Here is an 11,105-nt window from a genome sequence, read left to right as displayed (position 1 = left end):
CCTGAGTATTGCTTGTCTATATATACCTGATGGGGTAGAACTAGAACCAAACAGTGGAAGGTTCTGCTCCACTAGACTCCAAGTTCCTCAAGGGCAGGGAGACAACTTCTTCCATCAGTGGATTGCCACTGTGCCAACAGTCCAAGTGCTACAAATGCAGAATGAGCCACCCCAGGCTATGGTCAGTTCCCCATTCCAGGGGATGTCTAAGCACTGGATGCCTTGACAGAGTCACTGATGCCTTGACAGAGATTTGGGGCAGGCAGCTGCACAAGGTATTTCTGAGCTCCCTTTTAGCCCCAAAGATGATGGTTCCATGGTGAGCAAGAGGTTGGTTTATAGATCAAAAGACAGACAGGAAAAGTAGACGCAGAGGAATGGAAGAGAAAGAGGCACAAAGGTGGAAAATAAAGGGTCCGTGAGGAAAGGGAGGCTGAACACTGGTGAAAGGGAGGAGATTGGAAAGATTGGATGGAAGAACAACGTGAGAGAGTGGGGGCTCATTAGCCACAGGGAAGTGCTTGCACACCATCATGACCAGCTGCATGAGACCCCTGCTATTCCAGAGGCAGGAGTCGTAGAGAATGTTAAAGCTGACATGCTGAAAGCCACTGAGACAAGAAATCAGCCAGAAATGGATTTCATGCCCATTCCACCGAAACAGGAACCTGAATCCTAGAAAATCAGTTGCAATTGACAAAAACCAAGCCATACAGGAACACAGGGAAAGCCCTTGCTGCCCAGTGCCATCCGGCTCCTCTTGACGTGCTGCAGCCTGGCCAACCCTGAGTCGACACGCCAGGAGCACCAGGCCCGGTACAACAGAATTTGCAGAGGGCAACGCACCCCCAGCTCTGGTGACCACTGGCTTCAGAACCCATCCCTTTCCCAAAACATATTGCACATTACAGGCGGTGAACCGTAGGCTGAGCTCTGGGACCAGTCCACCTGCCAGACATGAAATAACAGGAGACCTGTACTCATGTGACTTCCGCTGCAGATCCTGCTCTACCTTCATTCCCTGTTCTTACCAACACACAGCTACCTGGTGCCCCAGGACCGTTTACAAAGTATCTGAGTAGTCATGTTTATAGAGTACCCATTATGTCCAGACACTGAAGCAGACCCTTATGTGGATTCTCATGCTGACTCCTCAAAATAAGCCAATAAATATCATCACTGGTAGATAAGGAAACTAAAGCTCAGAAAGGTTAAATAATTTTTCCAAAATTACACACACAACTATTAAGTGGCAGAGCCTGGATCTAAAGTTTATTTATTTACTTACTTATTTTTTGAGAGGCTGGGGAGAAGGGGTAGAGAGACAGAGGGAAAGACAGAATCCCAAGCAGGCTCCGCACTGTCAGTGCAGAGCCCAATATGGGGCTCAAACTCAGAAACAGTGAGATCATGACCTGAGCCAAAGTCAAAGTCAGATGTTTAACCAACTGAGCCACCCAGGTGCCCCCCCCTCCCCACCCCAGTTCCAGATTTAAACCAGTTCCAGCGCCCATGACCCAGTGCCATCCAGGAATGGAGACTTGTTCCCCTATCCCCTATCCCAGAATCCCTGCCCACATGTCCCCTCCTCTTCCGCTCAGGCCCTGGTTTGCACACTCCTGTCTTCTAAGTCTCGCTCACCTGCCCCAGGCTCTCCTCCCTGTGTCATGCCCTGGCACCTGTGCCTGAGCCCCTGAGGCAGCCGGAGGACAGGTGCCGGCGAGCCTACCCAGGCACCTCCCAGCTGTCTCCTGCCCCACGTCTCACTGCTGTGGGGGCGGGCCTGCCTGCCCTTTGATTGCCAGCTTCAGAAACCCGCCCCCATCACCACTACAGAGGTTAACCTTTGCATCTTGCTGTCCACATCTCTTCGGTCCTTCCCCCCACAGAGCTGGTTTGAACACACACTGAGACCTGAATGCATCCCCAGGCAGCGACTGACAGATGGCTGAATCAGCTTCTTCGCTGTAATCGAACCCAGGAGCGCCCTCCGCCCTACACTGAGCTTACACTTGCATGGCTCCCTTACCACGGTTACTTGACTGTAAAGAAAGGGAGATCTCAGCCCTGGGTCTGGCCCTCCTCGGACTCTGATCCTCTAAGTGGGGGCGGGGGATGGATTTCAGCTGCGGGATTAAAGGCCTTTCACTGTGCAGCTCTGAATTCCCTTACCTCACAGCTCTGCACCTTCCTCATGGCTGTGAGGTGAGTGCTCCTCCCACACCTGCAGCCTGCCATGTGCGCATTGTGTGTGTGTGTGTGTGTGTGTGTGTGTGTGTAACCTCTTGCCCGGATGCGCTCCGGTTAACCGCTGCACCACGCAGGGCAGGGGGGAACCTGTGGGGACAGGCGCAGAGAAGAAAGACGCCGATGAGCCGGTACCTGTGGTCACTAAAGCAGCTTCGTTTTCCCAGCACTCCCTGGGTTGATTCACTTCCAGCTGCAGCTCCACAGGGTGAAGCAGGTCCTGAGGAAGTGGTCAGAGGGCAGCAGAGAGCGCTTCCTTTCACACAAGGCCTCCAGGGCAGAAGCGAAGCCTCGTGACATCTCCATCCAAAATCTCTCCTGCCCCACAGCCCCTCTCTCTGGTTTACAGACGCACATTTTTTGTGTTGTCCATTTTTTCAGATCCTCCTATACCTGTGTAGAGTTTTCCTTCCAGGTGGGAGATCCCTGTGTTTACAGTCATGGGAGCTGGAATACCTCTTAGCACTCAGCTCTCTGCTCGCCCACGTGTTCATGTGTTCACTCGGCATCCACCATGTGCCCTTGGCACAGACCCTGCCCTTGGGCTTCACACAGTGTGACCATGCAGCATGACCTCCTCACTGTCTGTCCAGCTGGAAATCTGAGGAGAAAGACCTTCCCGAGCCACACTGAGCATCTCTTGGCTGGCGGCATAGCATTTCCAAAAATAAAATCTCACAGAGCAATTACATATTAAAAATGTTATAGTCACAGGTTTCTCGTGCATGGATGTCTCCTTCCCTGCCTCATGTTCTCGACGCTTCAGGCACGCAGGGGGCATCTTCTTGCATTGGTAGGCAGCTTCGTGCACAAAGTCAGTGGACACCTGATAGTTGATTGTGTCCCAAGAAACTAAGTCCAGTCCACGCTAAAGATATCCATGTGCCATGCGGCACCTCTCATCCTGAAAGGAAGGTTAAATGTTATTGTCACTCTGACACTCCTCTTGAATCAGGCAGAAAGCTTCTTAGTTTTATTTTAATCCTAAATTCTGCCACCTAAAACTTGGGGAAGGTACAACCCATATTATTAAGGATTTGAACTATCAGCTAAAAATCAGCTGCTACGAAGGGAATGGACTATACCAGAGAGAAAACACCTTGCCCCAAACCTAAGGAGAACACTGAGAACCAGGGAAAAAAGTGAGTTAGTTAGCCTCCTTCAGGTTGCTAGCGGCAGAACCAGGGCCAAAACCTCTATTCTCCCTATATCAGTCAAGGTCAGCTGTGTCCCACAGCAGGCTGAGAACACCCTGACCTCTCTGGCGATGTGGCTCAAACCGTGTGACATTTTAGTTCAATTCAGACAAATCTATCATGTTTTTTTGTCCCCAAGGTAATTGGTTTTAGCAACTTTACATGTGTCCCCATCTAGGAGTAGAGATTGGATTTCTTGATTATTTTGCTGGACTGGAAAAAGTGAAATGGTATTTGCCCTCTGGATGATTTCCCTCCACGAGAAAATATCCAAATTTCTAACAAAAGACAAAACAAAACAAAAACCACCAACACCCAGCTCTTATAATGGAACCGTGAAGGGAGTGGAAATGAAGAGACCCAATTTAGGAGCCCAGCCCTTAAGGCTTAGGCAGAAAGAAGGGTTTCTATAGGAACACTTACATGTAGGAAGGATGCAAAAATCCTTATAGAGTGACTGTACTTGCCCACTGAAATCTAAACTTGCCCCCCCCCCCCACTGCCCCATAGTTGGTAACAACAATCCAATTTTCTTCAAGGGACCACCTGCCCTCCCTCTCTGTCCAAGTGGTCCAGTTGCAGCTGATCCCACCTAGATGCCCTCCTGACCAGTCATTAAAACCATGAATCCCACTGGCCCCAGTGATTGGAGCTGAGAGATGGGCCAAGACAGATTCTTGGTGATATCATCATCTGAGTATCTGAATCCAGCAGGGGCTTAATCTTGGAGTCCTACTCCTATGTTTTACAAGTTATGGAAGCCATAACATTCCCTTCCCTTCCCTTCCCTTCCCTTCCCTTCCCTTCCCTTCCCTTCCCTTCTCTTCTCTTCTCTCTCTCTCTCTCTCTCTCTCTCTCTCTCTCTCTCTCAGTATAAGCCCATTTGAGCTGGATTTCTGTCACTTGGAACCAAAAGAGACCTACCTAATGAACCCACAGCAAGGACACTGAGTGGGTGCTCAAAGAGAATGAGAGCTTCAGTGAAAGGGTAGTGACAATATTTTGGGCACCTGGCCTGAATCCTGCTAGCTCCTGAAAGAAGGAAAATTCAGCACCACCCAAATGGGGGTGTGGTGCAGGCCCTAAGGAGGTGCCCTGGTGCCACAGCACAGCTCACCAAGATAGCAGAGCTCATCCTGAGCTGACATCTAGTCCTCCACCCACCTAACCTTCCAGTGAGATTCAGGGTGAGAATATGAAACTGCTTTTGATGAGGTTTCACCCACTCTGACTCCTACAGTGCTTTCCGGGTCCCCAGAATATAATTTTTCATTTAGAGGCACCCAAAGATGCCCAAACTAGAGTTCATCATCAGCCACACTTTTTTTCTATTGCTGAAACCCAAGCTTCCTCCATTTATAATAGACATCTATCCCAAAGTCCTTCTTTCTCTGTGACTGCTGTCCCTCCCCGTGTTCGCCCGGCACAAATAGGGTGGACATCGGCCCTTTAACAAAAGTGCAGTATTAGACCTTCATGACTTACTGCAAATCCTACCGTTTGAGTAGATGCTTTGATTTCTTGTTGCCTTTCCTGGTACATTTCCTGCTGATCCTTCCTTCCCATCTAGAGTTGGAAAGAGTAGGTACGTTACAGACTAATGTGCCACCACACAGCCACGAGCTAATCAGTCATTCTACCAACCTCTGCTGACCATCAGGCACCACACACCACTGCGAGATACAGTGGAACACACCATATCCCCTGTCCTCAAGGATTTTACCCAGCAAACCATCAGAGGGGAACTTATTTCTAGCTCTCACATTGCAAAATGGGCAGGCTAGAGACACAACACCTCTTTGAAGCCCATGCCATGCTGTGTGCTCTACCTATCTGGCCTCATCTATTCAAAACACGTTTACAAGATCTGGCAAAATTCCCTTCCCAGAGTGTGACCAATGCAGGTTGCCAGTCACTGGGAGTGGGCAAGGGGAAGGTGCGAGTGTAGGCGTCCTTGGTTCTACATTTGATCTTTGAGACCCTTGGGGCCAAGCTCTGTGCTGCCTCCAAACCTCAGAGCAGGTGGCCCAATCAGAACAGGGCACTGAAGCAACGGAGTGATCACGTGACTGTAACTGATTTGCAAGACCAAGGATGGCCAGCACTCTAGATGCCTCCAAATTAGCCCTGGGGTGAAAGGGAGAGAAGTCCTATTTGAGTGAGGTTGGGGGAATGGACAGAGAGGGGGCTTGAAAAATTTAGCTCTTCTTGTTTATTTCAACTGTATGTTTAAAAACAAACAAGTAAGAAATTGCTGCGGCTGAGGTCAGAGAGGTTTTTTCCTGTTTTCTCTCTAGGGTTTTGATGGTTTCCTGTCTCACATTCAGGTCCTTTATCCATTTTGAGTTTGTTTTTGTGAATGGTGTGAGAAAGAGGTCTAGTTTCATCCTTCTGCATGTTGCTGTCCAGTTCTCCCAGCACCATTTGTTAAAGAGACTGTCTTTTTTTCCATTGGATGTTCTTTCCTGCTTTGTCAAAGATGAGTTGGCCATACTTTTGTGGGTCTAGTTGTGGGGTTTCTATTCTATTCCATTGGTCTATGTGTCTGTTTTTGTGCCAAGACCATGCGGTCTTGATGATTACAGCTTTGTAGTAGAGGCTAATGTCTAGGATTGTGATGCCTCCCGCTTTGGTCTTCTTCAAAATTACTTTGGCTATTCAGGGCCTTTTGTGGTTCCATACAAATTTTAGGATTGCTTGTTCTAGCTTCGAGAAGAATGCTGGTGCAATTTTGATTGGGATTGCATTGAATGTGTAGATAGCTTTGGGTAGTATTGACATTTTAACAATATTTATTCTTCCAATCCATGAGCACGGAATATTTTTCCATTTCTTTATATCTTCTTCAATTTCCTTCATAAGCTTTCTATAGTTTTCAGCATACAGATCTTTTACATCTTTGGTTAGGTTTATTCCCCGAAGTCAAGGGAATTAAAAGCAAAAATGAACTATTGGGACCTCACGAAGATAAAAATCTTCTGCACAGCAAAGGAAACAATCAACAAAACTAAAAACAACAGAATGGGAAAAGATATTTGCAAATGACATATCGGACAAAGGGCTAGTATCCGAAATCTATAAAGAGCTCACCAAACTCCACACCCAAAAAACAAATAATCCAGTGAAGAAATGGGAAGAAAACATGAATAGATACTTCTCTAAAGAAGACATCCAGATGGCCAACAGGCACATGAAAAGATGCTTAACCTCACTCCTCATCAGGGAAATACAAATCAAAACCACACTCAGATATCACCTCACGCCAGAGTGGCTAAAGTGAACAAATCAGGAGACTATAGATGCTGGCGAGGATGAGGAGAAACGGGAACCCTCTTGCACTTTTGGCAGGAATGCAAACTGGTGCAGCCACTCTGGAAAACAGTGTGGAGTTTCCTCAAAAAATTAAAAATAGACCTACCCTATGACCCAGCAATAGCACTGTTAGGAATTTACCCAAGGGATACAGGAGTGCTGATGCATAGGGGCACTTGGACCCCAATGTTTATAGCAGCACTTTCAACAATAGCCAAATTATGGAAAGAGCCTAAATGTCCATCAACGGATGAATGGATAAAGAAATTGTGGTTTATATACACAATGGAATACTACGTGGCAATGAGAAAGAATGGCCTTTTGTAGCAACGTGGATGGAACTGGAGAGTGTTATGCTAAGTGAAATAAGTCATACAGAGAAATACAGATACCATATGTTTTCACTCTTATGTGGATCCTGAGAAACTTAACAGAAGTCTATGGGGGAGGAGAAGAAAAAAAAAAAAAAAGAGGTTAGAGAGGGAGAGAGCCAAAGCATAAGAGACTCTTAAAAACTGAGAACAAACGGAGGGTTGATGGGGGGTGGGAAGGTGGGTGATGGGTATTGAGGAGGGCACCTTTGGGGATGAGCACTGGGTATTGTATGGAAACCAATCTGACAATAAGTTTCATATTAAAAAAAAAAAAACAAGCAAGCAAAACCTTTGGGCCCATTCCATGGAAAGATCATTTGAATGAAGCTAGCAAGCAATTAGCAAGAAGTTGTCATCAGGTGTGTGACTGAATCTCCGCTGCTCAGTGTGCTCAGAGTACCCCCTCCACCCCACCCCACCCCCAGAATTGTCCCTGAGCCCAAGCCCCACTGTCCTCCTCCTCCAAGCGACCCCCAGGGCTGCTCCATCCGGGAACACACTCCCCAGCAGCTGCCTGCTGCCTGGGGCTTTTGTCTCCTGGCGCGGCTGCAAGCCTGGTCACTTTGTTTAGGGGAGGCTCTGACACAGCCTGAAAAGTCAGGGTTTCCAGAGTTGAGACACATCAGAGGCTGCTGTGCCCACACGGCCCTGTGCGGGCTGGGCTGAGATCTTGCGCGTTCCGAGCGCAGTGGAACATGTGCGCTCCCCAACCACCGCCCCCCCGCCAGTGACAGCCCTCACCTTGTTCCACAGGGCGGCCGCAGGGGCGTAGAGGGAGCCCCAGCCATGGGTCTTCTAGAAAACCGAGCCAGCCTCCAGGCCGCTGGTGTCCTCAGAATCTTAATGGAAGCGAAACACCCCTGAAAACGCAGGCATCAGGAGCCAGACGGAAGCCCTGCAAACAGAAAAGTCAGAGATGCTGGTCTGTGATCAGGCTGTGCCAGGAGCCTTCTGGTGTTTGATGCTTGTCAATTGTGAGTGTGCATCCTGTTTGCCTAAGTTGCCTAGAGCAAGTGCACGTGGTTAAGTCTGTACACACAGGGGATATATTCTTCATCTTGCGTGCATGAATGTGTGCATGAATACGCAAATGTGCATATATGAATATGCAAATAGAAAGTATATCAGCATCTTCTCACGACCAAGTAAAGTAAGCTTTGAAGTTAGCTTTGGCTCCTTGACTCACTGATAATCTAAGACAGTATTTCACACTCATTAATAACCTGTCCCTAAACCAAAGGACATAAACAACATCCTTTACCTTCTTCATTTTCCAAGTCACCAAAGCACAGTTCTGTGCTTCAACAGCAGAGGGAAGCACTTTTCTTACTGGAAAGGGAAAGAAGAAAACAAGTCAGGAGCATTTGCCTCCCCCCCCCCCCCCCCAGCAGCTTCCTCAGGAAAGATCTTCACAAAGAGGATGTTCCATTGATCAACAAAGATTTATAGAAAATGGAAAGAAATACAGAACCCCCCCAATTTACTCACTGTCTGGTGGGAGATACTGAAAAGTAAATACCAACTTAAGAAACAGTTATAACCTCACAGTAAGAGCAGGCACAAGTGCCCTGGGAGCTAGGAGGAGGGTCACCAGTCTTATGGCACAGAGAAAATATTGCAAGGTTGTAATGCTCAAGCTAAGTCTCCAGTGAGAGGTAGGAAGCAACTAGGCTACAAGGGAGGGAGAGTCATTCAAGGCAGACAGAAGAGCATGACAGGAAAGCAAAGGCATGTCCTGTAACCAACCATGCTGGAGCTCACCCTGCTTTATTTTTCTCTATGACACTCAGTGCCATCTGACATTTTATACTTTTATATGTGTATTGGCTGTCTCTGCCAACTAGAATATAGAATAGTCCCCTGAGGGCAGGACTTTGTTTTGTTCTCTGCTATACATCCCCAGCATCTAGAACTTGCTTAACATGTAGTACGAATCAATAGATGTTGCTGAGTGCATGCATGCTGGAGAGGAGTGAGAAACGAAGCTGGGAAGTTCAGGTAAAGTGGCCCCCACGAACACTGGGGCCTTGTGTGTTACGCTTGCGAGTGTGACCATTACCTTGGAGATCCAGCACAGACAGGGTTTACAACCTGGCAGCACACAGACAAAACACATGCGTGTTTTGCTTGACTGTGTACTGTGGTTTGAAAATTGGGATATTTTGGGGTGCCTGGGTGGCTCATTCTGTTAAGCATCTGGCTTCAGCTCAGGTCACGATCTCACTGTTCATAAGTTCAAGCCCCACATCATGTTCTCTGCTGGCAGTGCAGAGCCCTCTTTGGATCTTCTGCCTCCATCTCTCTCTCTCTCTCTCTCTCTCTCTCTCTCTCTCTCTCTCTCCCCCTCCCCTACTTGCACAAGCATGCTCTTTCTTTCTCTCTCAAAAATAAAAAAAAAAAAGGATATTTTATAAATATATCTGGCTTCCCTTAAAATGCAGAAATTTGGGACCTGAAGTCTTGAAAGACAAAGTTGCTAGTGCCGACAGCACATGGTCCTTTAATAAGACCTGTGCTGTCTTGTTCACCTCATCTTCTCCTCCAGCACCTGTCTTGCATCAGGGCTTCCTTCCTCATATGTCACCTGCCTCCTCCATTTAGATAAATGGGTTTGCAAACTGATGTGGGAAACAAAGGCAAAAAAAAAAATTAAATGTCCCTATAACATACAGCCCATTAACAAGTCCTTGAAGCAGGCAGAGTGACCTTCCTCTGAGAGCTCAGCTTCCTTGAGGTTGACACTTTGCAAGGCAAAAGGCCATTTTAGCTTAACATTATCCTGACATCCCAGGATCCTGTGAGTCTACTCTAAAATATAGAAATTCCTTTGGAAATTTCCTTTATCTCTTCATCCCAAGATATATGTTAGCAATCATCCTCTAAGCATATGGCCCACCGATACACATCTGAAGGATCTTATGACTGAGGGTTTATTGAACAGTAATAAATGGCATTTTCCTAACAATAGCTAGCCCCCTCAGGGTCCTAGAAACCTTGTTTCCAAATACCTTGGAGGCTTGTGCAGTCTCTGACCCCCTCCCAACCTGAAAGTATATACTGTAAAACCTTGGATTACAAGGAATTTGTTCTGCAAGACAAGCAAACATTTCTAATACATTTTAACTTGATAAATGAGTGATGTCTTGCAATGTGAGTAGTATGTGACACCGAATGTCACATGATCACAACCAAGCCAATGGTTCTTGAAATTCGCTTTGATATATGAGTGCTTTGAATGGAATGAATTTCATTCCATTTCATTCCATATCTGGAATTAATTATGCTCGCAAACCAAAGTTTTATGTAATCAGTTACCCCTCACAGTCCCAGTGCAGCTCTTTCTACCGCTGGATCCTGTCCCTGTGCTTTAATAAAACTACTTTTTTCGCACCAAGGATGTCTCAAGAATTCTTTCTTGGCCGTTGGCTCTGAATCCCAACACTTCCACATCACAACCACTAGCTTAGGTTCAGAATATCTGGATAAAAATCATATCATGATAGGGACACCTGGATGGTTCAGTCAGTTAAGTGTCTGACTTTTGATTTCGGCTCAGGTAATGATCTCACAGTTCCATGAGTTTGAGCCTCACATAGGGCTCTGTGCTGACAGTGCGGACCCTGCTTGAGATTCTGTGTCCCTCTCTCTCTGCCCTTCCCCTGCGCTCTCTGTCTCTCTCAAAAATAAATATTTTTAAAAATCCCACCATGATAGTGAGTCTCCAAAATAATCCCCCAATGAGACACGCCTTCCATTATTTATGTCCTCCACAGTGAATCTGAGCTGGTCCTGTATAGCTAATAGAATGTGAGGGAAGTGACACTGTGTGACTTCCAAGGCCAGTTCATAAGACGCCAGTCACCACAGTCAGGAGTCTGAGTATGCCAAGGCCACCATGCTGGAAGCAACCCTAAACTAACAGTGTGGAGAGGCTGTATAGACAGAGAGAAGACTGGGCAGTCCCCAAGTGTTTCAG

The 11,105-nt window shown here is 47.1% G+C and overlaps 1 long non-coding RNA gene across 1 annotated transcript; it reads right to left on the bottom strand.

Moving 5' to 3' along the window:
• Window positions 1-1,508: 1,508 nt before the first annotated feature.
• Window positions 1,509-8,050, bottom strand: LOC132686045 (uncharacterized). Its single transcript, XR_009613412.3, has 3 exons — window positions 7,871-8,050; window positions 4,941-5,009; window positions 1,509-3,151 (listed from the first exon to the last, which is right to left on the bottom strand). It is a non-coding gene; the product is annotated as an uncharacterized LOC132686045 (long non-coding RNA).
• Window positions 8,051-11,105: the final 3,055 nt, after the last annotated feature.

The sequence above is a fragment of the Panthera onca genome, chromosome F1 (assembly GCF_046562875.1).
Source record: "Panthera onca isolate mPanOnc1 chromosome F1, mPanOnc1 haplotype 2, whole genome shotgun sequence".
In the NCBI taxonomy this organism is placed as follows: domain Eukaryota; kingdom Metazoa; phylum Chordata; class Mammalia; order Carnivora; family Felidae; genus Panthera; species Panthera onca.
This window is presented reverse-complemented; position numbering and strand designations above follow the sequence as displayed.